The sequence below is a fragment of the Anomaloglossus baeobatrachus genome, chromosome 9 (assembly GCF_048569485.1).
Source record: "Anomaloglossus baeobatrachus isolate aAnoBae1 chromosome 9, aAnoBae1.hap1, whole genome shotgun sequence".
In the NCBI taxonomy this organism is placed as follows: Eukaryota; Metazoa; Chordata; class Amphibia; order Anura; family Aromobatidae; genus Anomaloglossus; species Anomaloglossus baeobatrachus.
Window position 1 is genome coordinate 120,652,063 of NC_134361.1, and position 26,932 is coordinate 120,678,994.

General features: G+C 50.3%; 1 protein-coding gene across 1 annotated transcript in view; it reads right to left on the reverse strand.

Moving 5' to 3' along the window:
* The window catches only part of IL2RG (interleukin 2 receptor subunit gamma), a 156,379-nt gene that overhangs the window by 35,662 nt on the left and 93,785 nt on the right, over window positions 1-26,932 (reverse strand). The gene's annotated exons all lie outside the window — the stretch shown is intronic.

Here is a 26,932-nt window from a genome sequence, read left to right on the forward strand (position 1 = left end):
TCCGGCCGCTCATCTCCGCCCCTCCTCTACTATTGGACGGCTGCCGTGTGACATCGCTGTGACGCCGCACAAACCGCCCCCTTAGAAAGGAGGCGGATCGCCGGCCAGAGCGACATCGCAGGGAAGGTAAGTCCGTGTGACGGATATTAGCGATGTTGTGCGCCACGGGCAGCGATTTGCCCGTGACGCACAACCGACGGGGGCGGGTACGCTTGCTAGCGATATCGGTACCGATATCGCAGCGTGTAAAGTACCCTTAACTCTTATTATCTGGCTATGTTGTAATGTGGATTTATATGCTTTTTATGCTCTCTTCCCTCCCATATTGTATTTCTTCTCTCTAACCAAGAACTGGAAGCAGTCCCTTCAAATATTTGATTAGACTCATTTCTGATGGACTTATCACCCTTACTTTGTGTTGACCTTTCCTATGATCTTAATTTGCCTCCTACATTTTGTGTTCTTGTGTTGTTATTAATATGTTTTTCATATCAATAGAATCTTTGAATTGTTATGTATATGATTACCTAACAATGTACCTATGTTTCCATGTTAATGCACTTTTGGTCAGCATGAAGGCCCAGATTCATAAAAGCTTCTACGCCAGAAAATGGTCACAAAAATCTTTAGTAAGAAAATTAGTAAAATTATTGTGCAACACAGAATAAAAGATTTAACAACTTTTGTCATTTTCATGCTATTTTTGCCTAGTTCCAACAAAGTGGGTACAGCTGGGGTGGAATGGGGTGTGGCGACCATATTCATGAGAAGTGGTGGCATTCATTACACCACACATCTTACTCCAGTCACTGACTTCACGCCTTGCCTAATTCATGAGGAGGCATATGCCTCGCACTCCACCTCGCCCCCTCATCAAGATTGGCATGATAACCACCAGTGTTCATGAATCAAGGCGTGTGTCATATTGTAATTTCTATTTGCCTTGCATTTTGAAGGATCGGTAATTAAAATTTGCAAAAAAGGTTAAAAAAACCCTTCCATGGTTTTAGTAAAAGAAATTCACTAATATTTAGGAAACTCCCTGAGGAAGCAAACATATGAAAAGCACAGTAGATGCTGAGAACCAGGCTAATCCAGGCAATAAATATAAAAAGGGCAAAGGAGTAACAAACAATGTTATGCAGTCACAAGCTCCATATCTCACCATCCAAAATAGCTCTGAGCGTGAGACTATCTTCATTTTACAGACAATCATCTTGGCTATCTCATACGTAAATTTGACTTGCAACTATTTAGTATATGATTAGTTATGCAGATTCTTGTCATGAAACTGCATTGTTACTGTTTTGCTCCTAAAAATCTAAATTATTGTTTTGTTAGTATTTTGTAGTATTTTGCATTTCAACACTGCCTGAATCCTTCTGGTCATGCTCTCTATCAAATTCAAGCATGTCTCAATTGAAATCTGATCTCAGGTCTTTTCTATTCGTTCCCAATGTTGGTGCATTCTGGTCAACTCTTTTGGGTATGTATACAGCTTTTACTTCAACTCTACTCACAAGTGTTGGATTGGGTTGAGGTCTGAGGCCTGTGGGGGCCAATTCAGCATCTCTACTTTATTGTCATTGAACCATTTCTTTGCTAATTTCGATGTATGCTTTCGGTCGCTGTCCTGCTGAAACACCATGTCATCCTTTTCATACCCACAGTACTCAAGTGTTCAAAGTAGCTCATCTTGTAGGGTAATCACATACAGCTCAGCATTTAGACCACCATTGATTCCGGTCAATTATTCAATGCCTTTGGCTGTGAAATACCCTCTTATCATCAGGCTTCTCCAGCAAACTTGACAGTTCCTTAAATTTTTCGATCCATTAGCCCCTTTCTCCCTTGTTTCTTCCAAACCCATTTACACTCATCAGAACCTAGCCCCCTGCCGTGTTTGTCGCCCCCGAACTTGTGATGAGCTGACTTGCTGACTCTGATATGTTGCCTGGACGCCATCTCTTGACGGACTTAATTTCCTGTTCTCCCAACTGTCATTGCACTCACATGAAGTAGTTTGGCAATTTTCTTGGCCGAGAGACCAGTATCGATTAGCTTACATAGTTACATAGGTTAAAAAAAGACCTAGGTCCATCTAGTACAACCTTCCTCCACCAATTTTACATTTTGTTATTGTCATTTATAACCGACAATGTTGTGTGCACTGAGGAAATCATCCAGCCCTTTTTTAAAAGCTGTTATAGTATCTGCCATTACTACCTCTTGTGGTAGGGCATTCCACAGTCTGACTGCTCTAACTGTAAAGAACCCTTTCCTATTTAGCTGCCGGAATCGCTTTTCTTCCACTCGCAGTGAGTGTCCCCTGGTTCTTAGTATTGCCTTTGGAAGGAATAAGTCATGTGCCAGTCCTTTATATTGACCACACATGTATTTATGCATATAAATGAGATCTCCTCGGATATGTCTTTTTTCTAAGCTAAACAAATCTAACTTTTTTCAACATCTCATCATATGGGAGGCCTTCCATAGCGTGATGATACTGGTTCTGTTTTCGTGGGAAATCTTCTTCATGGCTGCTCCTCGATTCAAGCCATTGACCTTTCACTTGGGAATCAACCTAATAACACACTGAGCTATTAGGGAATGTGAGAACAGCTTGTAATTTGTTGTATACAGGAAGAAAAATATTTTTCCAACATCAGAAGCAAAATAGTAACAATGCAGTGACATGAAAAGAATCTGCATAACTAATCACATGCTAAATAGCTGCAAGTCAAATTTCTGTATGAGATAGCCAACATGATTGTCTATAAAATAAAGTTAGTCTCACATTTGAAGCTGCAGTGGATGGAGAGATATGGAGCCTGAAAAGTTATAAGTTCACAACATTGTTACCCTTTTGCTTGTCAGTGTAATTGGCATTTTTTTTTTACATGCAAGTGCATTTATTATAGTGAAAAAAATATGGAATGATAATATTAAAAGGGGTTATCCTAGAATCTGTTATTTCTCCAAACTGTAGTTTTATAATCTCTTTGAAGTAATCCAAGCAAACCTTTAACTCCTTACCGACATCCGCAGTACATGTACAGCACAAGTTGGTAGCGGGTGTATGGACTGGGCTCATTAAAAAAGAAAACAAAACATTAAAGTTCAAATCATTCCCCTTTTCACCCACCAAAAATAAATATAATAAAAAAATACACATTTGTGGTATCATCGCATTCAGAAACTTTCGACCTATCAAAATATACACATAATTAACCTGCTTGGTAAACACCGTAAATGCGAAAAATTCAAGAAATTACGGTTTTCTGGTCTCTGCAATACCACAAAAAATGCTAAAGTAAGCAATCAAAATTTAATTTCTATCCCAAAATGGTATCAATGAAAATATTGTCTCACTGCAAAAAATAAGCCGTCACACAGATCCATCGACTGAGAAAATGGCGACACAACCTAAAATTATTTATTTCAAACTTCTGTTTTCTTTTTTACCACAAAAATAATAAAAAAACGGACATGTTTGGTATAGCTGTAATTTTACTAATGTGCAGAATCATATAGCCAGGTAATTTTTACCACATAATGTACACTATAAAAACAATTCCCATAAACAATGTCAGAATCGTATTTTTCTCACAATTTCAATGCGCTTGAAATGTATTTCCTGTTTTCCAGTACACTGTATGGTAAAATAAATGGTGTCATTCATAAGTAGAACTCGCCTCACTAAAACAAGCTCGCATATGTCCATTTGGACCGAAAAATAAAAAAGTTATGTCTCTGGTGGGAATATGGGAAGGAAAGAAGCAAAATCAGAAATTGGCCATGTCGGAGTAGAGGGGAGCCAGGGAATGGCCGGCAGGGCTCCGCTCTAATTTACCAAACTGGACTTGTGTTTGTGTTCCACCTCGGCTGGGGGGAGCAACACTTATGTGACGCCCTGGGCAAGCCAGGGGTCACAGGTCACAACATCACATGCACCCCACATTCCCTGCAGGAACATCCAAGCTAACCCAAAATCCTTGTTGCCTTCCTCCAGGGGCTGATGTCCACACCAGTGGGTGGGCCAGGCGGTTGGCTCCACCCACCGAGGAGTACACAGCCCTGGAGGCGGGAGAACCAGGCAGTGAAGTTAGGGAAGTAGAGGTAGAAGGAAGTGAAGTGGTAGAGGAGCTGGAGAGAAAGAGTAAAAAGTGACAGTAGTAAAGCCTGAAGCTGGTCCGGGTGTGTGCCCCGGACTGTGACAGCAAGGTCAGCAGACGGCGGTGATAGTCTGCAGGGGGACTGCTTGGAGGTTGCTGGAAGGACCGCGGACGGGTGGTGACCCGGCGGTACTGGAGCAGTATATGAAGAACAGTCAGCACCAGGGCAGGGGCCTTTCGGATCCCGGCAAGGCTAGGAGTCGCCATAATTTGCCAAATCCGTCAGTGAAGGGGACCTCTGTCTCCTAACAACCAAGTCCCGATTGAAGGCAACAGCCCGACCGTGAAGGGGAGACACCGCCACCGCCAGGGCACCAGTTTCCCAGGGCCAGCGCCTGCGGGCAAAGTAGGGCTCCTTCGTCCCAGATTGAAGCCGAGGAGTGGGTAACCAGTGGGGACCCATCGCTACCAAGAGACATTACATAGGTGCAGGGAAGAGACCGTCACCGCTAACTGCAGGGAACCGCAGCACCGTAACCATCCGAGGGACCCGTCCAACCAGCCGTTTGTTTACCGAGAACTGTGTCGTGTTTACTGGCTGAGTGAGTACCTCCGTGCCGTGCGGCACAGCGCTGCCCCTGCGCCCCTGCACCTCCACAGGCCCCATACCCGCCTGTCCACCATACCAACCCCATCACTGGGCCCCGGGAGCACCAAGACCCCTACCCACGGAGGGGCAAATCAACAACTGGCTGCTCAACACCATCACTCCCGGGCTCCCCAGACAGAGCAGCGGTGGTGTCCACTTAATCACCACAACCGTGGGTGGCGTCACGGACAATAAACTATCCCAAAACCCAATCCCCTTTCACTCACGGGCGAGGAGCGCCGCTCGAGTCCCCGGGATCCGGCCCATCACTCGAGCCACCGAGCAGCGGCAGCAGCAGGCCGCAGCAGCCGCAGCGGCAGCCGGACCCGAGCAGTGGGAGAGCGCGGCGCCCCCTCCTCCGCCCGCGACAACTTGGTGTCACGAACAGGATCTTACCGCTCTGCCGTTGGGTAGAGGTGCACCTTGTGACTGCCGGAGGTATCCGGCCGGAAAATTTCAGAAGTCGCCATCTTTGGAGCGAAAAGTTCTCGCTCGAGCGTCTTCTCGAGTAGCAGAGGCGAGAAGGCCAAAACCCCGCCCCGATAGAGGAGGGGCCGGAAAGAGGCTAAGGGGGACGGAAACAAGATGTCTGCGCCCGACGGAGCCGCTGGAGGAGCGGTGGTCGCAGCCGCAGTGGCACCCGTGGATGGGAATGGGCCTGCCCAGGTCCCTCCCGCGCTGGCGGGAGGTGCCGCGGCCCCCGCGCTCGCTCAGGTGATGCCGTTCTCCTTGCCCTATGCGCCCGGAGCTACCTGGCTACCGCAGTATGACGGGAAACCTGATGCTTTACAGGTCTTCCGGAAAAAGCTTAACCCGTTGCTAGAACTGTACCCCCTGACCGATAAGCAACGTGCAGCGGTAGTGCTGGGCCAGTTAACCGGTGCGGCTGAGCAGGAGGCGGAGACCTGGGCAGAGGGGGACCGGCTCTCTGTAGCCACCATCTTTGAGAAGCTACAGACTGCCTTTGAGACCCGGACTGAAGCTGAGCTGAGGATGCAGTTTTACCAGTGCCGGCAACGGTCTGTGGATAGCATTCGGGACTATGCTTTACGTCTGCAAACCGCCCTCCGCACGCTAAAGCGGGTGAATCCTATCAATGAGGCGGACAGCAACAAGATGTTAGTAGAGCAATTTGTGCAGGGGATGAGATTCCTTGAGGATCGCAAACAACTCCGGCTCTGGGCCCTAGAACACCCTGATGTGGACTTTGCCGTGTTAAAGGAACGGGCCATTAAAGCACTACAGCCCCCAGCTTCAGAAATCTTGGAGCCAGCCCCGTGGCCCATTGAGACGGCCCCCGTTGTGGTGGCCCCTGCCCTACCAACCTCTCCAATACCTACAGCCCCAAGCAGCACGATGGAGGAACTGGCAGCCCAGGTCCGTCGCATGGACGGAGACCTCGCCAAGATTCTTGCTGCACTCCAACCTTTGACCAGATCTCAGCCTCCAGCACAGATACAGCTTGCCGACAGCCCTGAGGATGTTCCCTTGATGCAGCGGAGAAGTGCTAACAACCCACGGAGCAGACCTCCAACCTGCTACAAGTGCCGTAAGCCTGGGCATTACTTCCGACAGTGCCCGTTAAACGAGCAACCCCTGGGGCCCCGGGCCAATCCTCAGGAGTAGAACCCCGTGGCCCCCCAGACTGGCGGGACCGGTATATCGAGGCCCGGCCCATCATCCCCGTGGCTGTGGACGGCATACCGGTGATGGCTCTCTTGGACACTGGATCACAGGTAACCACCATACCATACACATTGTACCAGCGGTATTGGGGGATAGACGAGCTGGCACCCCCAGATACTAGTATAACGCTAATTGCTGCTAATGGACTCCCATTGACCCAAGTGGGGTATAAACAGGTGGTTATGACAGTGGGGCAAGCTGAACTGCAACACCAGGGTATGATTGTGATCATGAATGAACCCAGTGATCATAACCCGAAGATAGTGCTAGGAACCAATATGATGGAGCACTGTATGGGTGATGTGTTGGCCCTACTGCAACAGCTGGCCGCCATGGCGGCGGGGAGCCGACACAGAGCTGTGCAGCGTGAGATCCGAGCCTTGATGTACCGCCAGCATGTAAACTCAACAGGAGGAGAGATTGGTGGAGTGAGAGTGATGGATGTTGCTCCGTTGATTGTGCCCCCTAGGAGTGAGATGATGATTTGGTGTAGGGCAGCAGTAGGGCCTCAGGGGCGTGACTACCCTGCCATGATGGAGCCCATACCCTCCGAGCACTGGCCCACTGTAATGGCCGCCCGAGGGGTGGTGGACGTAAAGAAGGGGAGAGTGCCCATGAGGGTGCTGAACTGTGGGGAGGAAGAAGTCAGGCTTCCCCGGTATGCCACCATTGCCAAGCTGCTCACCCTGGATCCCCACACCATCCACGAAGCCATTCCCTCAGTCTCCCCACCTACTACCAGCACTTCCCCGCCTCAAGGGGAGGTAAATGAGTGGCACCAACAGCTACACGTGGGCACTGATGATACCCCTACACATCACAAAGCAGGGGTATACAGGGTGGTGCGGGAGTATGAACAGGTTTTCAGCAAACATCCACTAGACTTTGGGCAGATCAAAGGGGTCCAACACCACATCCCCACCGGTGAACACCCCCCTATCAAAGAGAGGTACAGGCCTATTCCCCCTGCACATTACCAGTGTGCCAAAGATATGTTGAGGAATATGAAGGAGGCAGGGGTTATTCGGGACAGCTGTAGTCCCTGGGCCGCTCCGTTGGTACTGGTCAAGAAGAAGGATGGTACCATGCGGATGTGTGTGGACTACCGGAAGATTAATCAGATAACCCATAAAGATGCCTACCCACTGCCCCGTATTGAAGAGTCTTTGGCCGCACTGAGAACCGCAAATTACTTCTCTACCCTTGACCTCACCAGTGGGTACTGGCAAGTGGCCGTGGCCCCGGAAGACCGGGAGAAAACCGCCTTCACCACCCCAATGGGGCTCTGTGAATTCAATAGTATGCCGTTTGGGCTGTGCAATGCCCCTGGAACCTTCCAACGGCTGATGGAGTGCTGTCTGGGACATCTAAACTTCGAGACCGTCCTGTTATACCTGGATGATGTGATTGTGTACTCTCAGACGTATGAAGCCCATCTGGAGCACCTAGCCGAGGTGTTCGCGTCCCTGGCCAAATACGTGATGAAGTTGAAGCCCTCCAAGTGCCACCTGCTGAAACCCAGAGTGCAGTACCTGGGGCATGTGGTGAGTGCGGAAGGTGTTGCCCCCGACCCTGAGAAGATCACTGCCATCCAGGACTGGCCAAGACCAACCACCGTGAGGGAAGTAAGGCAGTTTTTGGGTCTGGTGGGGTACTACCGGCGCTTCATCAAGGGGTACACGAAGATGGCTGCTCCCATGCAAGACCTCCTCGTGGGACAGACCAAAGGTGGTAGACCCATCGGAGCCCCACTGGTGTGGGAGGACAGGCATGAGGAATCCTTCCGTCAGCTGAAAGCGGCCTTGACTGGAGAAGAGGTCCTAGCGTACCCTGACTACGGCTGCCCATTCATCCTCTACACAGACGCCAGCAATGTGGGTTTGGGGGCAGTCCTGTCCCAGGTCCAGGAAGGAAAGGAGAAGGTGATTGCCTATGCTAGTCGAAAACTCCGGCCGACTGAAAGGAACCCTGAGAACTACAGCTCCTTCAAGCTCGAGCTCCTGGCACTGGTGTGGGCTATCACCGAGCGGTTCCGCCACTACTTGGCCGCAGCAAAATTCACCACTTTCACGGATAACAATCCGTTGACTCACCTGGACACGGCCAAGCTGGGCGTGTTGGAGCAGCAGTGGGTGGCCAGACTAGCCAACTATGACTTCACCATCAAATACAGGGCCGGTCGTGTCAACATTAATGCTGATGCCCTCTCTCGGATGCCCCACTTGTCAGAAGGTGGGTGCGAGGATGATGACCTCGAGGAGATCGAGTTGCCTGCATTCCACCAGTCACCAACTGAGAAGGTACATGTCCACCAACAACGGGTGAACCTGGATCCGCTGCCCAGTCAGGAGTGGCAGGAAGCTCAAAATCAGGCGCCTGCTGTCCGCCTAGTCAAGACCCTGGTGGAGCGAGGCGCTGTTGGGATGGACCCTGCCGCCCCAGCTGAAGCCCAACGCTTGTGGAAGGAACGGACCCGGCTGTGTCTACATTAGGGGAGGTTGTACCGTGAGCTGATCAACCCAAAGACCCATGAGAAAATCCGCCAGTTGGTTATTCCCCAAGCTGATGTACCCACTGTTCTGCAGGCGTACCATGATGGTGCGGGCCACTTCGGGTGGAAGAAGCTGGAGATGCTGTTGAGGGAGCGGTTCTATTGGAGTGGGATGCGGGAGTCTGTGGAGGCCTGGTGTCGAGAGTGCGGTCCTTGTACGTTGAGGAGGAAGGATGAAGCCAGCCAGAAGGCTCCCCTACGCCCGATCGTTACACACCAACCGCTGGAGCTGGTCGCCTTGGACCATGTAAAGCTCACCCCCAGCCGAAGTGGGTACACTTACGCTCTGACCATAGTAGATCATTACTCCTGGTTCATGGTGGTTGTCCCGGTCAAGGACTTAACCGGCCGTACCGCCGCTAGAGCGTTCCAAGCTTACTTCTGTCGACCCCATGGATACCCTGAGAAGGTGCTTACCGACCAAGGTCCAGCCTTTGAGGCGGAGGTGTTCCATGAGTTCTGTCAGCTGTACGGCTGCAAGAAGATCCGGACCAAACCTTACCATGCCCAGACCAACGATATGTGTGAGAAGATGAACCATCTGGTCCTTGGCCTCCTCAGAACGTTGCCGTTGGAGGAGCGGAACCTGTGGCCGGAGAAGCTGCCTGACTTGGTCGATATGTACAACAATATCCCGTCTAGCTCAACGAAGTGCACCCCAGCGTATCTGATGAGGGCTCGGCCTGGCCGACTGCCGGTGGACCTGGAATCGGGACTGGAAGCCCCAGAGACACTCCCCTCAATGGCTGAATGGGACACCCGGCGGAGGGTGCAGTACCGACAGATTCAGGAGTATGTGGAGAAGAACCTAAGTCGGAGTCGAGAACAACAGGAGCAGCGCTTCAATCAGAAAGCGTCTGCGGGCCCTTTCCAGCCTGGAGATGTGGTGTTAAAGCGGAAGAGGAAAACCCACAAGCTGGATGATCAATGGGAACAAATCCCGTACGTCATCCAACCTACAGGATGGGAAGATGGAAAGGCCTACCAGATCAGTCGTGACCAAGGGGGCACCTTGGCCACGGTTTCCCGGGACCATCTGAAAAGGTGCCCACCAGCATTGAGGGCGATGGCTGAAGTACCAGTTCCTCCACCAGCAGAGAAGGCAAAAGAGGTGATCCACACTGTGATGGGTGACTTCCCAGCAGACTGGCCTACACAGAACGGCACGGTGATTCTTCCAGTGATACTGTTCCCACAACCTGTGGATGAAGAAGTGGTGGAAGCGGTCAACCGTAAGCCAGAACCAGTGACAGTGCCCAGGGATGAACCTGTGCCCAGCTCCCCTATGCCTCCGCCTGCCCCACACAATAGCCTAGAGGAGGAACCGATTGTTCCCTCTGCCCCACTGCCTAGCCCCACTGACACCGGACCCCGGAGGTCCACCCGTCCCAACCTAGGTAGGCCCCCACTTAGGCACAGGGAAACCGTTCTTTAAAAGGGGGAGGGGAAAGAAAACAGGTGTGTTTTAAGTGTGTTTGTTTGAAAGTTTTTGTGAACATGAAGAATTGATTACCGAACAGTCACCTGATTCTTCTGTGATTTGGAAACCGGCCGTTGCCGGCACCGTTGTCCCCGTGGGGACCGTTTTAAAAATATGCATAGGAACTCCTATGGACAAGCCCGTGAACTTGCAGGGCAACCACAGACGTTAGTGGCTTGTAAATAAGTTGTGTTAGCGTTACCGTTTCCGCATTTACCGCCTCTGGAGAGGCAGGTTGGAGGGAGGGCCCACAGCAGAGCAGGCTGGGGCCCAGCCACCACAGGAACCGGTGACTACCCTCTGGAGGGGAAGGACAGATCCCGCTCGGGTAGCTTGTGCTGGACTGGGGTCAAGGGGTGCTGCCTGGGTTTTAGGGGCAGCATCAGGGCCAGGTTACTTGGGTGGGAGAGCGGAGATCGTAACCGTTAACCGTTTTAATGTTAGCAACGTTTAAGAAATGAACCTCCCGATGTGGGATGATGCCATAAATTGTATATATGTTACCGTTTTCCCTATCTTTTCAGAAAAACAAAAGGAAAATAAAACCGGTGTTGGACGGGCAGCCCGAGGACGGTCTGCGTTTTGCTAAGGGGGAATGTGACGCTCTGGGCAACCCAGGGGTCACAGGTCACAACATCACATGCACCCCACATTCCCTGCAGGAACATCCAAGCTAACCCAAAATCCTTGTTGCCTTCCTCCAGGGGCTGATGTCCACACCAGTGGGTGGGCCAGGCGGTTGGCTCCGCCCACTGAGGAGTACACAGCCCTAGAGGCGGGAGAACCAGGCAGTGAAGTTAGGGAAGTGGAGGTAGAAGGAAGTGAAGTGGTAGAGGAGCTGGAGAGAAAGAGTAAAAAGTGACAGTAGTAAAGCCTGAAGCTGGTCCGGGTGTGTGCCCCGGACTGTGACAGCAAGGTCAGCAGACGGCGGTGATAGTCTGCAGGGGGACTGCTTGGAGGTTGCTGGAAGGACCGCGGACGGGTGGTGACCCGGCGGTACTGGAGCAGTATACGAAGTCAGCACCAGGGCAGGGGCCTTTCGGATCCCGGCAAGGCTAGGAGTAGCCATAATTTGCCAAATCCATCAGTGAAGGGGACCTCTGTCTCCTAACAACCGAGTCCCGATTGAAGGCAACAGCCCGACCGTGAAGGGGAGACACCGCCACCGCCAGGGCACCAGTTTCCCAGGGCCAGCGCCTGCGGGCAAAGTAGGGCTCCTTCGGCCCAGATTGAAGCCGAGGAGTGGGTAACCGGTGGGGACCCATCGCTACCAAGAGACTTTACATAGGTGCAGGGAAGAGACCGTCACCGCTAACTGCAGGGAACCGCAGCACCGTAACCGTCCGAGGGACCCGTCCAACCAGCCGTTTGTTTACCGAGAACTGTGTCGTGTTTACTGGCTGAGTGAGTACCTCCGTGCCGTGCGGCACAGCGCTGCCCCTGCGCCCCTGCACCTCCACAGGCCCCATACCTGCCTGTCCACCATACCAACCCCATCACTGGGCCCCGGGAGCACCAAGACCCCTACCCACGGAGGGGCAAATCAACAACTGGCTGCTCAACACCATCACTCCCGGGCTCCCCAGACAGAGCAGCGGTGGTGTCCACTTAATCACCACAACCGTGGGTGGCGTCACGGACAATAAACTATCCCAAAACCCAATCACCTTTCACTCACGGGCGAGGAGCGCCGCTCGAGTCCCCGGGATCCGGCCCATCACTCGAGCCACCGAGCAGCGGCAGCAGCAGGCCGCAGCAGCCGCAGCGGCAGCCGGACCCGAGCAGTGGGAGAGCGCGGCGTCCCCTCCTCCGCCCGCGACACTTACTTGGGTCTTCATGGATGTGTCCACCACCCCACAGCCAATCACCGACGTAGACATAGCAGGGCAAAACATCACACAGAGAGATTCTTTGCAACATAACAACAAACACTTTATTCATCTTTCAATCTTCTGGACAGACATGGTCACTATTTTTATACATTCCTGTTCTGCCGCCGCCTTACTTCTGGTAGTTTTCCTTACACTAACCCTTGCTCTGGGCATCAGCCTTCCAGTAGCCGAGTCTAGACTCCTGTTTTCTCTCGATTCCTGTTCCTGCAGCTTCTTTGGTCCACATCACTACCTCAGACATCTTTCTAGCCTCTCGACCTATATATAGGCCCCGGTGCCCGACTGGTCCCCGAACTCTCATCACGAGGTGAGCCGTAGGCTCCTGACCGTTGGAGTATACCTCCTGGTTCTGCAATGGATTCTGGTAGAGAGCTAGACCTTGCTTCAACAACCCTTGGCAGAACTGACTCCTTTCCTGGCTTGTCTGGCTAACCAACCCTCTGCTCTCTCACACTCCTTCCATCCTGCCTCTAGTTCCCTCAGCAACCAGGATGTGTCTATTACACTAGACCTGTTAAAACTGTGACGCCCGAAGGCTGTGGGATACTCGGTCCCGGGCGTGTGTGACACTCAGGGGAGTCATGGTCGTGGCCGATGCCCGATTTCGTGACCCCGGGCGTCGGTTTGAAATAGAAAGGGGTTTAAATAAAATAAAATATAATAGTTTTTGGTGACTACGCAACTTGCGGTGTGTGGCCAGGTTATTTGAAGCCGCCACTGCACGGTTCTGTTGGGGCTGATGGAGTTGTGCAGTTTAGGTGTTTTGGGCCCTCCACAAGCAGGGCTAGACCCCAGCAGTGGATGATAGGGGTTGTAGTGAGAAACAGTCAGTGTGAGTGCACAGGGTGATCAAGAACACAGTCCACACCAGTATTGCAGTTTCTACTTACCTTTACTTTGCTGTGGTGGTACCTGAACCAGCGGGTTCCGATCCCAGGTGTATCCGTTCTCCGTGCCAGCTGTGACCTTGGTTGGCTTTCCTCCGTGCACACTTGTTATTGATGGGCTCCTGTGGCCTAGAGCTACTTGGGAACCTCTCCGTTTCTGTTTTGGTCCTATTGCAGGCAGCATGGACTATTTAAGGGGTTCAGTCCCCGATCCCCTCTTTGCTGCTTGTGCTTCAGACTTTTTTTGGGTTGGCAATGGACCCTGGAGATCTTCTCGCCCGGCAGAGTTAACAGCTGACCATAAAGTGTCCCACTGTCCTAGGGTCTGCATCCTGCCTTGTGCTGAGTACTGTGAGCCTTGGTTTCAGACTTCCACAGGCCCTCCGTGGTACCTGGCAGAAGATGAAGCTCTGCTACACTGGTGTATAGGTGCTCAGAGGTAAAAAATAGTAAAATTAGAGGATAACCCCGGCACACTAAATCTCCCAATAAGAGTAAAAAGTCACACTGGATAGTAATGCAAAATGATTCTTTATTAGTCCTTTTTTTTTAAAAAAGTTGCATATATGGTTTGTGTCCAAATCAAATACAAGTGACGTTTCGGCCTGAGCCTTCGTCAGATTGGACTTATCAGATACATATAGTAGCAAGAAATGCGTCAATCAAAAGAGCTGAGTAGTGCAAAACAGCTTATTCTGTAGGATACACTGCTGTTGTAGGATGGCCCACTAAGGTAATTTAATACTGTTGGTTATTGGTCAAGTGCTAAAAATGTCACAGCCTAGGGGTACTGGAAGAGAGCGTCAATAATGAATCACGCTGAGTCGTATCCTTGCTGGGTATAGCACTGTCACACGTGCTGTATAAGAGTTACTAGGACGTTCTCTACAGTATGCACCTATGGGTAGTGTGCTGCTGCTAGAAATCTGTAGAAATAATATTGCAGTCTGCACAGGAGCACGCGAGGACTGAACGCACGTCCACAGCAGCGAGGACCCTGGCCTGTTAACCCCTCCGGTGCTACCGGCTGTATACACCCAGGCCATCTACATAGGTAATGTTGCTTCTAACCTGTTCCTAATCTACACGGTTTATGTGACTATCCGCATTCCACAAGCGCATTACTTATAGGGCTTACTTTGGAATACGTCACAGTACAAGTGACAGTGTCATACTGCAAGGCGGCTTCACAGACGCTTCCTATACATTCTCCTCAGTACTCCTTGGCTGTGACCTAATGGCACCTGGTCAGTGTTGCCATTGAAATATTATTTCTACAGATTTCTAGCAGCAGCACACTACCCATAGGTGCGTACTGTAGAGAACGTCCTAGTAACTCTTATACAGCACGTGTGACAGTGCTATACCCAGCAAGGATACGACTCAGCGTGATTCATTATTGACGCTCTCTTCCAGTACCCCTAGGCTGTGACATTTTTAGCACTTGACCAATAACCAACAGTATTAAATTACCTTAGTGGGCCATCCTACAACAGCAGTGTATCCTACAGAATAAGCTGTTTTGCACTACTCAGCTCTTTTGATTGACGCATTTCTTGCTACTATATGTATCTGATAAGTCCAATCTGACGAAGGCTCAGGCCGAAACGTCACTTGTATTTGATTTGGACACAAACCATATATGCAACTTTTTCAAAAAAAAGGACTAATAAAGAATCATTTTGCATTACTATCCAGTGTGACTTTTTACTCTTATTGGGAGATTTAGTGTGCCGGGGTTATCCTCTAATTCTCCGTGGTACCTGGAGTCTGGCGCTTCCACAGGTAACCCACGGTGCCTGGAAACCTGGTTGCGTGCTCCACAGTCACTCACTCCATTTACAGCACTCCAGTGGTTCGTCACATCAGTTTCAGTACTTTCCACTTTCTACTACCATATTTTTCGGACCATAAGACGCACTTTTTTCCCCCCAAATGTTGGGGGAAATTGGGGGGTGCGTCTAATGGTCTGAATATAGGGCTGCGGCCGGGAATGAGGGTGCTGCGTTGGAGCGGGTCATGGGCGGCACGAGCAGGCTGTGGCAGCGCCTGCCGTGACCACGTGGGCCTGCTCATTACATATGCACGCCCATCATCCCGCCCATCATCTCTCAGCACTGAAGCCAGCGCTGACAGGAGGGCGGGATGATGGGCGGGGGGTTCACGCATAGTAAACAGCCGGCCGTGATCACCCCTGGCAACTACAGCCTGGAGTGATCATGTGCGGCCGTATTCATTGCCCCCCGCGCATCATCATCAGTGCGGGGTGCAGTGAATCAATACGGCATACTCCCCGTTCCCCTGCAGCACCGCGATGTCCTCCTGTCTGTATCGGTGTGCTGATCTGTGTAGAGAGGGGTGAGCACAGCGATGACTTCATCGCTGTGCGCGCCGCTAGTCACGCAGGTCAGCTGACCGGCAGACAGGAGGACGAGCGGTGCTGCATGGAGCGAGGAGAGGTGAGTATAAACGTTTTTTTTTTTGTGCGTGATACACAATACATGCCATATACCAGGATGGGGTTATTTATCAGGATGGGGGTATATAGCAGGATGGGTGTATATAGCAGGATGGGGCTATATAGCAGGATGGATGGGGTATATAGCAGGATGGATGGATGGGGGGTATATGGCAGGATGGATGGCGGTATATAGCAGGATGGGAATATATAGCAGGATGGGAATATATACCAGGATGGGGGCATATAGCAGGATGGGAGTATATAGCAGGATAGGAGTATGTAGCAGGATGCCAGTATATAGCAGGATAAGGGCATATACGAGGATGGGGGTACATATAAAAGGCAGGAGGATCATTACCAGGATGCGGTACCTTAGCAGAGAATTTGGGGACATTACCCCCATAACAGTGTCAACAGCAGAACCTCGCCCCATAACAGTGTGTCATGACCAAATTTTTTGCTTAAAATTTTGTTTTCCTATTTCCCTCCTCTAAAACCAGGGGGCGATGGTCCGGTTCGTCTTATAGTCCGAAAAATATGGTACTACTCCTCTCCTTTACTTCCTTCACTCTCTCTCTCTCCTTTAACTGACTACTACTTCCTGCCAGCTTCCCAACTGACCACTGGCCCCTCCCCCTCACTGGGTCTCTCCCTATAGGTTGGGTGGCTACATCCAATCAGTGCCCTTCCCTTTTACCTGTTTCTAGGCAGTCTCCCAGTTTGGTGCTGGGGTTGTGTGTGGCCTGCTAGTGTGTTTGCTGGCATGGGTAGTCCGGGGTTTGGGTTTGGGTCCATAGGTTACATTTGTAGCACTTGGTACTGCAGCGGTGCTACAAAACTCTCTCTTACGCTACCATCTATCCATTAATATTCCAACTAACATTTCAAGATAAACACATTAGACAGATTTCACTATAAAATACATATTATACAGTAAAATGTGATTTGCAATAAAACACTTAAAACTGCTGGTTGCCAGAGTGTGCCGACTGCTGCACTGCTCCGGCTCTGCTACATCACCAGCCGTACACTAGTACACTCTGTCAGCAGCATCTAGACATTTACTTTAATACACATTATTTATATGTCCATCGTAGGAGTGGGGTGATCTGACCACCTCCTATATCGGGACTGATTTAAAATATCATTGGCCAATTCTTCCATTCTTTACTTTTTCTGACTCCAGCTCCTCCATAATTGTGTCCCTGTACAATATGAAGTGGGTGGGCCTTCAGTGCTGCCCATGTGACCAATATAAACTACATTTCCCAAAATTTCCTACTTCTTCTCCAGGATCCCTCCCTCTCTCCATGCACATATAACATTAGCTACTCATCCAGCTGCTCTTAAAGGGAACTTGTCACAAGGTTTTTCCTTTAAGAGCTGCGGCCACCACCAGTGAGTTTTTATATACAGCATTCCAGAATAGTGTATATAAGAGCCCAGACCACTATGCATAAAAAAAACCTTTATTATACTCACCTAGGGGGCGGTCCAGATCGATGGGTATTGCTGTTCTTGGTCTGGCGCCTCCTCCATCTTGTGCGATCGCCATCCTTCTTCCCAGACATGTTGCCTGACACATCCTGCGTCGTTCCCACAGAAGCTCCATTGTGGTTCTGCGCAGACACACTCTGATCTGCCCGGCTGAGGGCAGCTCAAAGTACTGTAGTGCGCATGTGTGCCTCCCCCGTACCAGCAGCTGGAGCTGCTCGGATCCGGATCCGCGGTGGCTCGAGGGGTCTCCGGACCCGGGGGTCGTGCGGCCACTCAAATGAAGTGAGTATTTACAGGGGATTGTAAAGTTCGTGACACTATGTGGTATTTGGAGTACCACCGCTGCAGTTGGGAGTACCCGGGGATGATGGAACGGGGCAGCCAGGTGATGAGACCCTCCATGGGTAGGGGGGAATACCCCGAGACTTGGTGATGGTGGGAGAGCGCCGTTGGGTGCAGAGGGGTCACTTGCGTACTCACTCAATCCATTAAGCTGACACTGACAACTGGATAAACCAAAGTTCTGGATACCGCTGCCGCTGAGGGGAGCTAGTTCAGGTCCCGTCCCCAATGGTGCTGCCTGGTGATCCGTGACCTGCCTCCTGGCACTAAGTTTACTTCTCTGTTGGTCCCGGTAGTATGGAACTTGCCGGGTCCCACTCCCCACTATGGCTAAGTGTGGGAGCTTGCTCTCAGGGTTCACGTTTGGGATTTTCTGGACCGTTTTAGTTGAAAGTTCTATCCGCTCGTTGCGCTAGTACCCCGATTTTGAAGCAGGAGGAGAGTGGATCTTGAAGGCTCCGGCCTCGTCGGGTAAATTGTCAGGTTGCCTGAAGCTACTCCCTGACCTAGGGTCCACGTACCCCGTCGTGCCCTGGTCCCAGCCCGGTGATGGTGCAAGGCCGCCGGCTGTCCTCCTCGACAGATCTGTGCCCCTTGCCACGATCCCCTGTGACCGGGGGTCCAGCTCCTCTAGGCCCACACCACCGTCTGCCTCCTAGATAGTTCCTAGGAGCCCTGCTCCTGACCTCCTCTCACCTTCACTTCCAAAACTACAACTCTTTCCTGACACTCCTGACCTCCCCTAACCAACCCCCCAAGTGGGCAACCCTATTCCACTCAGGCCGTCCACTGGTGTGTCTGGTGGGTGTGGTGCGGAGTGTACCTATGATTTTGATTAGCTGATGTAGGCAACGCCATGTAGTTGGGGACCCATAACCAAGAAGGAGGTGGATATTGCACGGGAGGGTAGATTGTGCAATACCCTGTGACGACCTGATAGTCCAGGGGAGTCACACATGCACGGGTGGTCTTTGACCTTTCCTCGTTCCTGCGCATTACAGTACTTTGCTCTGCCCTCATCAGTACAGATCAAAGTGTGCATATGCAGGACCGCAATGGAGGCCTCTATGTAGAAGACGTAGGACATGTCATACAAACGTGGCTGGGAAGGAGGACGGTGACTGCACAAGATGGAGGAGGCGTGGAACTGAGATCAGTGACATCCATCAGACCAGATCGCCCCCTAGGTAAGTATTATAAAGGTCTTTTTTACATTATACAGAGCTGCCTGGGCTCTTATATGCAGCATGTTAGAATGTTGTATATAAAGGCTCACTCGTGGTGGCCGCAGCTCATAAGGGAAAAACCTGGTGACAGGTTCCCTTTAATCTACTAGTCGCTGCAGGGTAAAGCTGATAAGAGGAGATAATATGCTGCTCCAAAATTTGTTTTTGTTGTGCATAACAACCAATCACAATGCAGCTTTTAATTCTGCCAAATCTGTTAAAGAAAATAAAGATGACCTCAGATTGATCACCGTGGGGAACAATGGCAGTTATTCTTTTAGCCAGAATAAATATAGGCTCCGTTGTGTGCAAATGATATGTATAGGTATGAGGTATAACAATATACAGTTAGGTCCAGAAATATTTGGACAGTGACACAATTTTCGCGAGTTGGGCTCTGCATGCCACCACATTGGATTTGAAATGAAACCAATACAACAGAATTCAAGTGCAGATTGTAACGTTTAATTTGAAGGTTTGAACAAAAATATCTGATAGAAATTGTAGGAATTGTACACATTTCTTTACAAACACTCCACATTTTAGGAGGTCAAAAGTAATTGGACAAATAAATCAAACCCAAAAAAATATTTTTATTTTCAATATTTTGTTGCGAATCCTTTGGAGGCAATCACTGCCTTAAGTCTGGAACCCATGGACATCACCAAACGCTGGGTTTCCTCCTTCTTAATGCTTTGCCAGGCCTTTACAGCCGCAGCCTTCAGGTCTTGCTTGTTTGTGGGTCTTTCCGTCTTAAGTCTGGATTTGAGCAAGTGAAATGCATGCTCAATTGGGTTAAGATCTGGTGATTGACTTGGCCATTGCAGAATGTTCCACTTTTTTGCACTCATGAACTCCTGGGTAGCTTTGGCTGTATGCTTGGGGTCATTGTCCATCTGTACTATGAAGCGCCGTCCGATCAACTTTGCGGCATTTGGCTGAATCTGGGCTGAAAGTATATCCCGGTACGCTTCAGAATTCATCCGGCTACTCTTGTCTGCTGTTATGTCATCAATAAACACAAGTGACCCAGTGCCATTAAAAGCCATGCATGCCCATGCCATCACGTTGCCTCCACCATGTTTTACAGAGGATGTGGTGTGTCTTGGATCATGTGCCGTTCCCTTTCTTCTCCAAACTTTTTTCTTCCCATCATTCTGGTACAGGTTGATCTTGGTCTCATCTGTCCATAGAATACTTTTCCAGAACTGAGCTGGCTTCATGAGGTGTTGTGCCGCCCTGGGCAAGCCAGGGGACACAGGTCACACACCACCACACCTACATCCCAGGTAGGAACATCTAAGCTAACCAAAAATCCTTGTTGCCTTCCTCCAGAGACTGATGATTCACACCAGGGGGTGGGCCAGGCGGTTGGCTCCGCCCACCGAGGAGTTCACAGTTCTGGAGGCGGGAGAAACCAGGCAGTCAGCTCAGGGACGAGCTTGAGTAAACAACAGAGATTAGCTCAGGGGGAGCTTGAGTGAGGAGCTAAGTGGAGGAGTAAACAAGTAGTAAAGGAGGAAAGCAAGAGTGGTGACAGAACAGAAAGAGCGTGTAAAAGCCTGAAGGGTCCAGCTGTGTGCAGGACAGGTCAGCAAGGTCAGCAACGGCGGTGACTGTCTGGAGGGGGACCGTTTGGAAGTTCCTGGAAGGACCCCGTAGGCTGTGTGCCCGGCGGTCTGGAGCAGTGTTCCGAAGGACAGTCAGCACCAGGGCAGGGGCCTCTCGGACCCCGGCAAGGCTTGGAGTCGCCATAATTTGCCGAATCCGTCAGTGAAGGGGACGTAGATCCCCCAACAACCAAGTCCCGATTGAAGGCAACAGCCCAGCCAGTGTAAAAGAGACACCGCCACCGCCAAGGCACCAGTTTCTTAGGGCCAGCGCCTGCGGGCAAAGAGTAGAGCTCCTCCGGTCCAGCTTGAAGCCGCGGAGCGGGTTACCGGTGGGGACACATCGCAACCAACAAGCACACCAAGGTGCTAGGAAAAGGGACATCACCGTCACCTACCGGGAGAGCAAGTGCAGCCGTCCGTGGGACCGTCTATCCAGCCGTTTGGTTTACCGTAAAAACTGTGTCAACGTCTCAGGCTGAGTGAGTACCACAGTGCCGCAAGGCACAGCACTGCCCCCGCGTCCCTGTGCCCACCAGGCCCTGCACCTCCCAAACCATCACCGGGCCCCGGGATCACCAACCCCTACCCACGGAGGGGCAACACAACACCTGGCTGCTCCGCATCACCATCCCCGGGACCCCCGCATTGAGCAGCGGTGGTGAAATCACCACAACCGTGGGTGGCGTCACGGACAATAACCAATTCCCACACCCAACCAACCCCTTTCACTCACAGGCGAGGAGTGCCGCTCGAGAACCCCCGGGATCCGGCCTACAGCTCGAGCCACCACTGAGCAGCGGCCGCCGGACCCGAGCAGAAGGGGGTGAGCGTAGTGTGCTGACACCCTCCTCCCTGCCCGCGACAGTGTTTTTCAGCAAATTTAACTCTGGCCTGTCTATTTTTGGAATTGATGAATGGTTTGCATCTAGATGTGAACCCTTTGTATTTACTTTCATGGAGTCTTCTCTTTACTGTTGACTTAGAGACAGATACACCTACTTCACTGAGTGTTCTGGACTTCAGTTGATGTTGTGAACGGGTTCTTCTTCACCAAAGAAAGTATGCGGCGATCATCCACCACTGTTGTCATCCGTGGACGCCCAGGCCTTTTTGAGTTCCCAAGCTCACCAGTCAATTCCTTTTTTTCTCAGAATGTACCCGACTGTTGATTTTGCTACTCCAAGCATGTCTGCTATCTCTCTGATGGATTTTTTCTTTTTTTTCAGCCTCAGGATGTTCTGCTTCACCTCAATTGAGAGTTCCTTAGACCGCATGTTGTCTGGTCACAGCAACAGCTTCCAAATGCAAAACCACACACCTGTAATCAACCCCAGACCTTTTAACTACTTCATTGATTACAGGTTAACGAGGGAGACGCCTTCAGAGTTAATTGCAGCCCTTAGAGTCCCTTGTCCAATTACTTTTGGTCCCTTGAAAAAGAGGAGGCTATGCATTACAGAGCTATGATTCCTAAACCCTTTCTCCGATTTGGATGTGAAAACTCTCATATTGCAGCTGGGAGTGTGCACTTTCAGCCCATATTATATATATAATTGTATTTCTGAACATGTTTTTGTAAACAGTTAAAATAACAAAACTTGTGTCACTGTCCAAATATTTCTGGACCTAACTGTAGATAGAAATATTTTTGTGAAATATTGGTGGTTTAGCAGCTGGTACTTCTCCATTCAAGTTTGTGTTTTGTGAACATTACATACATCACATGGATGTCCTTAGTGTGCAATCCATGTACGCGCCTTTTTTTAACATTGCAATGGCTAGGAGAAGATTTGTAGCTTATTTTAAATTTTTGCTGAAAAGAAAATCACTGATGGAGCACTGATTGAAGAAACTGAAACACTGAATGAACACTGATAAAAATCTGAACCAACACACTGATAAAAAACAGACTTTTTTTTGCATATGACAACAATCACGGAAATCTAAATGAAATCTTGTATGCTGTAGGGTAAAATGGATTGATACTGTAAACTTTTTTTTTTTTAATTTAATGTGTTTAGTTTAACCCGAGAAATGTATGCCACAAAATAATCTTTATATTGTAGACTGATACCAAGCAAATGTACTAAGCCCAAATTTCCTGAGAAAAATGATCTATATTTGTTTCTTGAACACCCACTGTATTTGGGATTTTTAATTCTTCTTCATAGGACTTCCCAAAAGATGTATGTGCCCCAAAATTCTAGAAATGGCAACTACAGCAGATCACAAACAGAAACATAGCTTTGAAGAAAAAAATAGTTATGGCTCTCAGAATATGGTAACCAATAAAAAGTTTCTTGAAAAGTCATTTTAGAAAATAATGAACTTCATAAAATAACCATAACAAAAATGCTGTTGTGACGCCCCTGAACTAGTCAGGGTGTCACAGGCTACTGCACTCCTTTCTCTTCTGGTGCAGAACTCAATCCCCCATGGTTCTGGGATCCTAACTTTTGGTATTGCTCCATCAGCATTCAAATCCTAGTCACACCTCACACCACACCCTGTCATGCACACCAGTGGGTGGTCTAGCCGGAACAGGGCCACTCGCCTAGGGGTCAGGCAAACTGGTGGGGGGAAGTCAGAGAGAGGAAATGCAGAGAAAAGCTTAGAGAGTTGAGTAGTGGCTCCCAAAGAGTGAGGAGCTGGGAGTTGGAGCTCACTGGGGACTTTTGGCTAGGTCGTGGACAGTGGTCTGGGACCGAAGGAGTCGGAGACCCGGTCGCAGGGTATTGGAGAAAGGTGTCAGGCTTAGTTTTGGGGAACGGTCGGCACTAGAGTACCTAGTAACCGAACCGGTACCGAGCACTGTGGGGTACTGGACCCTAGATCAGGGAGTAGCTTCACGCAACCTGATAATTAACCTGTGGAGGATAGTCTCTTTATGAACTTTCCCCAAGAGCTCAGAGATCAAAGGCATCAACACAAAGAGGGGGATAAGGCTTTCCAGCTTATGCGGCCCACTGAAATCCCAAGTGTCAGCCATCGAGAGTATAGCTCTCCTACTTAACAGGGATGAGTGGGACCCCAACAGCTACAAGCAGAGGGGTCACTCAGAACATCTAAAATACAGTGCATGGAGGCAAGGTACAGACCATCAGCAATACCAACGGGTGTGGACTCCCGGACGAGCTCCCCTGAAGTAGCCGTGGCACCCAGAGACTTGGTTTACTTCTGTGTCAGAGTCTGCTTTGTGGTCGCATCATTACCAACACTGCCTGTACGCTGTCCTCCCCTGCTTCCAATCTGCACCACGCTCCCCTATATCTCCATCATCCAGAGTCCCGGGGCCTCCCCTACCCGTGGAGGGAACGTCATCTGGCTGCCCCACTCCATCTCCCCTGGGTACTCCCATCGGCAGCGGCGGTACTCCCCTTACCACGAACCACGGGTGGCGTCACAAACTCTTATCCCCTGTAAATACCCCCTTTGCATTTGAAGTAGCCGTGAGCCCCCGAGTTCGGAGACCCTCGAGCCACAGCAACCTCCGGATCCAAGCGGTTCGACTGTTGCAGGGGCGGCACACTGTTTTACATTCTTCTTATAAAGCAGAGGTGGGGAACCTCCTGCCCGCGATAAAGTTTTCTGCGGCCCCAGGGCAGATTCCTGGGTCCGCAGTACTCGGGTCGGCCAAAGGCGCTTTAAATCTCCAGGTGCGCTGTGAGGACGCACATTCCAGAGTCACACTTGCAAGTGACTCGCGCTAGTATCACATCACCTGGCATGGCAGCACTCTCCCCTGACAGGAGCGGGTAAGCTGTATATATTTCTATGCAGCTGAGACACTTCTGTCCAGAGAGTATGTGGGCCAATCCAGGTGGTGTGATGTGAGACTAGCGTGAGTGACTTGCAAATGTGACTCCAGCGCTGAAGCGTTCACTACTGAATGCTACGTGAGCGTACCATTGGGTCCTCGCATTGGCCAGTGCCAGTGTGCTCAGAACTTACTTTGTGGGCGGGGTTAGAGCTCTGCGCTTCCGTACAACAGAAGACGAACAGCAGCTTCTTGGCTTCCAGCGCTGTGTGGCGGCCCACCGGTGCTGTGTACCCCCTCTCTCAGTGCTGTGTGCGCCCTCCGGTGCTGTGTTCCCCCTCCCCCAGTGCTGTGTGCCCTTGTGCTGTGTGCGCCCTCTGGTGCAGTGTGCCACCCATAGTGCTGTGTGACCCCTCCCTCAGTGCTGAGTGCTCCTGTGCTATGTGCCCCCTCCCCAAGTGCTGTGTGCCACCCAAAGTGCTGTGTGCCACCCCCAGTGCTGTGTGCCCTCTCCAGAGCTGTGTGCTACCCCCCAGTGCTGTGTACCACCCTCAGTGCTGTGTCAGTGATGTCCAAGTTCCCCTGTGCTGTCCATGCCCCCTAGTGATGTTTGTGGTCCCCAGTTCCCCCCTAGTGAAGTCTGTGTTCCCCTAGTGATGTCTGTGCTTTGCAAGTGTTATCCATTTTCCCCAGTGCCCTTCTAGTGCTATTTTTGCCCTCTAGTGTGGTCTGTGCTCCCCTCATGATATACAAGCCCCCCTTATGCTGTCCGTGCCCCCGGGTGCTGTCCATGCACCCCCAGTGATGTCCGTAACCCCCAGTGATGTCTGTGCCCTCCTAGTGATGTATGTGCTCCCCCAGTGCTGTCCGTGCCCCCTAGTGATGCCTGCTCCCCAGTGATGTTTGTGCCCCAACAGTGCTGTTCATGCCCCCAAGTGCTGTCTGTGCCCCTCAGGCATATATATATATATGCCTCCCAGAGATGTATATGCCCCAGCCTTTCCTGTGATGTGTATGCCCTCAGCCCCTCCAGTATTGTATATGCCCTCAGCCCCGCCTGTGAGGTATATGCCCCAGCCCCTCCTGTGATGTGTATTCCCCAAACGTCTCCTGTGATGTGTATGCCCCAGCGTCTCTTGTGATGTGTATGCACCCAGCATCTCATGTGATGTGTATGCCCCCAACGTTTCCCATGATGTGTATGCCCCAGAGTCTTCTGTCATGTGTATGCCCCCAGCGTCTTCTGTGATATATACATCACAGCAGGGACTGGGGCATATACATCACAGGAGGGACTGGGGTCATACACATCACAGGAGAGGCTAGGGGCATATATATCACAGAAGGGGCTGGGGCATATACATCACAGGAGGGGCTGGATCATATACATCACAGGGGGGGCTAGGGCATATACATCACAGGGGGGACTGGGACACATACATCACAGGAGGGGCTGGGGCATATACAGTTAGGTCCAGAAATATTTGGACAGTGACACACGTTTTGTTATTTTAGCTGTTTACAAAAACATGTTCAGAAATACAATTATATATATAATATGGGCTGAAAGTGCACACTCCCAGCTGCAATATGAGAGTTTTCACATCCAAATCGGAGAAAGGGTTTAGGAATCATAGCTCTGTAATGCATAGCCTCCTCTTTTTCAAGGGACCAAAAGTAATTGGACAAGGGACTCTAAGGGCTGCAATTAACTCTGAAGGCGTCTCCCTCGTTAACCTGTAATCAATGAAGTAGTTAAAAGGTCTGGGGTTGATTACAGGTGTGTGGTTTTGCATTTGGAAGCTGTTGCTGTGACCAGACAACATGCGGTCTAAGGAACTCTCAATTGAGGTGAAGCAGAACATCCTGAGGCTGAAAAAAAAGAAAAAATCCATCAGAGAGATAGCAGACATGCTTGGAGTAGCAAAATCAACAGTCGGGTACATTCTGAGAAAAAAGGAATTGACTGGTGAGCTTGGGAACTCAAAAAGGCCTGGGCGTCCACGGATGACAACAGTGGTGGATGATCGCCGCATACTTTCTTTGGTGAAGAAGAACCCGTTCACAACATCAACTGAAGTCCAGAACACTCTCAGTGAAGTAGGTGTATCTGTCTCTAAGTCAACAGTAAAGAGAAGACTCCATGAAAGTAAATACAAAGGGTTCACATCTAGATGCAAACCATTCATCAATTCCAAAAATAGACAGGCCAGAGTTAAATTTGCTGAAAAACACCTCATGAAGCCAGCTCAGTTCTGGAAAAGTATTCTATGGACAGATGAGACAAAGATCAACCTGTACCAGAATGATGGGTAGAAAAAAGTTTGGAGAAGAAAGGGAACGGCACATGATCCAAGGCACACCACATCCTCTGTAAAACATGGTGGAGGCAACGTGATGGCATGGGCATGCATGGCTTTCAATGGCACTGGGTCACTTGTGTTTATTGATGACATAACAGCAGACAAGAGTAGCCGGATGAATTCTGAAGTGTACAGGGATATACTTTCAGCCCAGATTCAGCCAAATGCCGCAAAGTTGATCGGACGGCGCTTCATAGTACAGATGGACAATGACCCCAAGCATACAGCCAAAGCTACCCAGGAGTTCATGAGTGCAAAAAAGTGGAACATTCTGCAATGGCCAAGTCAATCACCAGATCTTAACCCAATTGAGCATGCATTTCACTTGCTCAAATCCAGACTTAAGACGGAAAGACCCACAAACAAGCAAGACCTGAAGGCTGCGGCTGTAAAGGCCTGGCAAAGCATTAAGA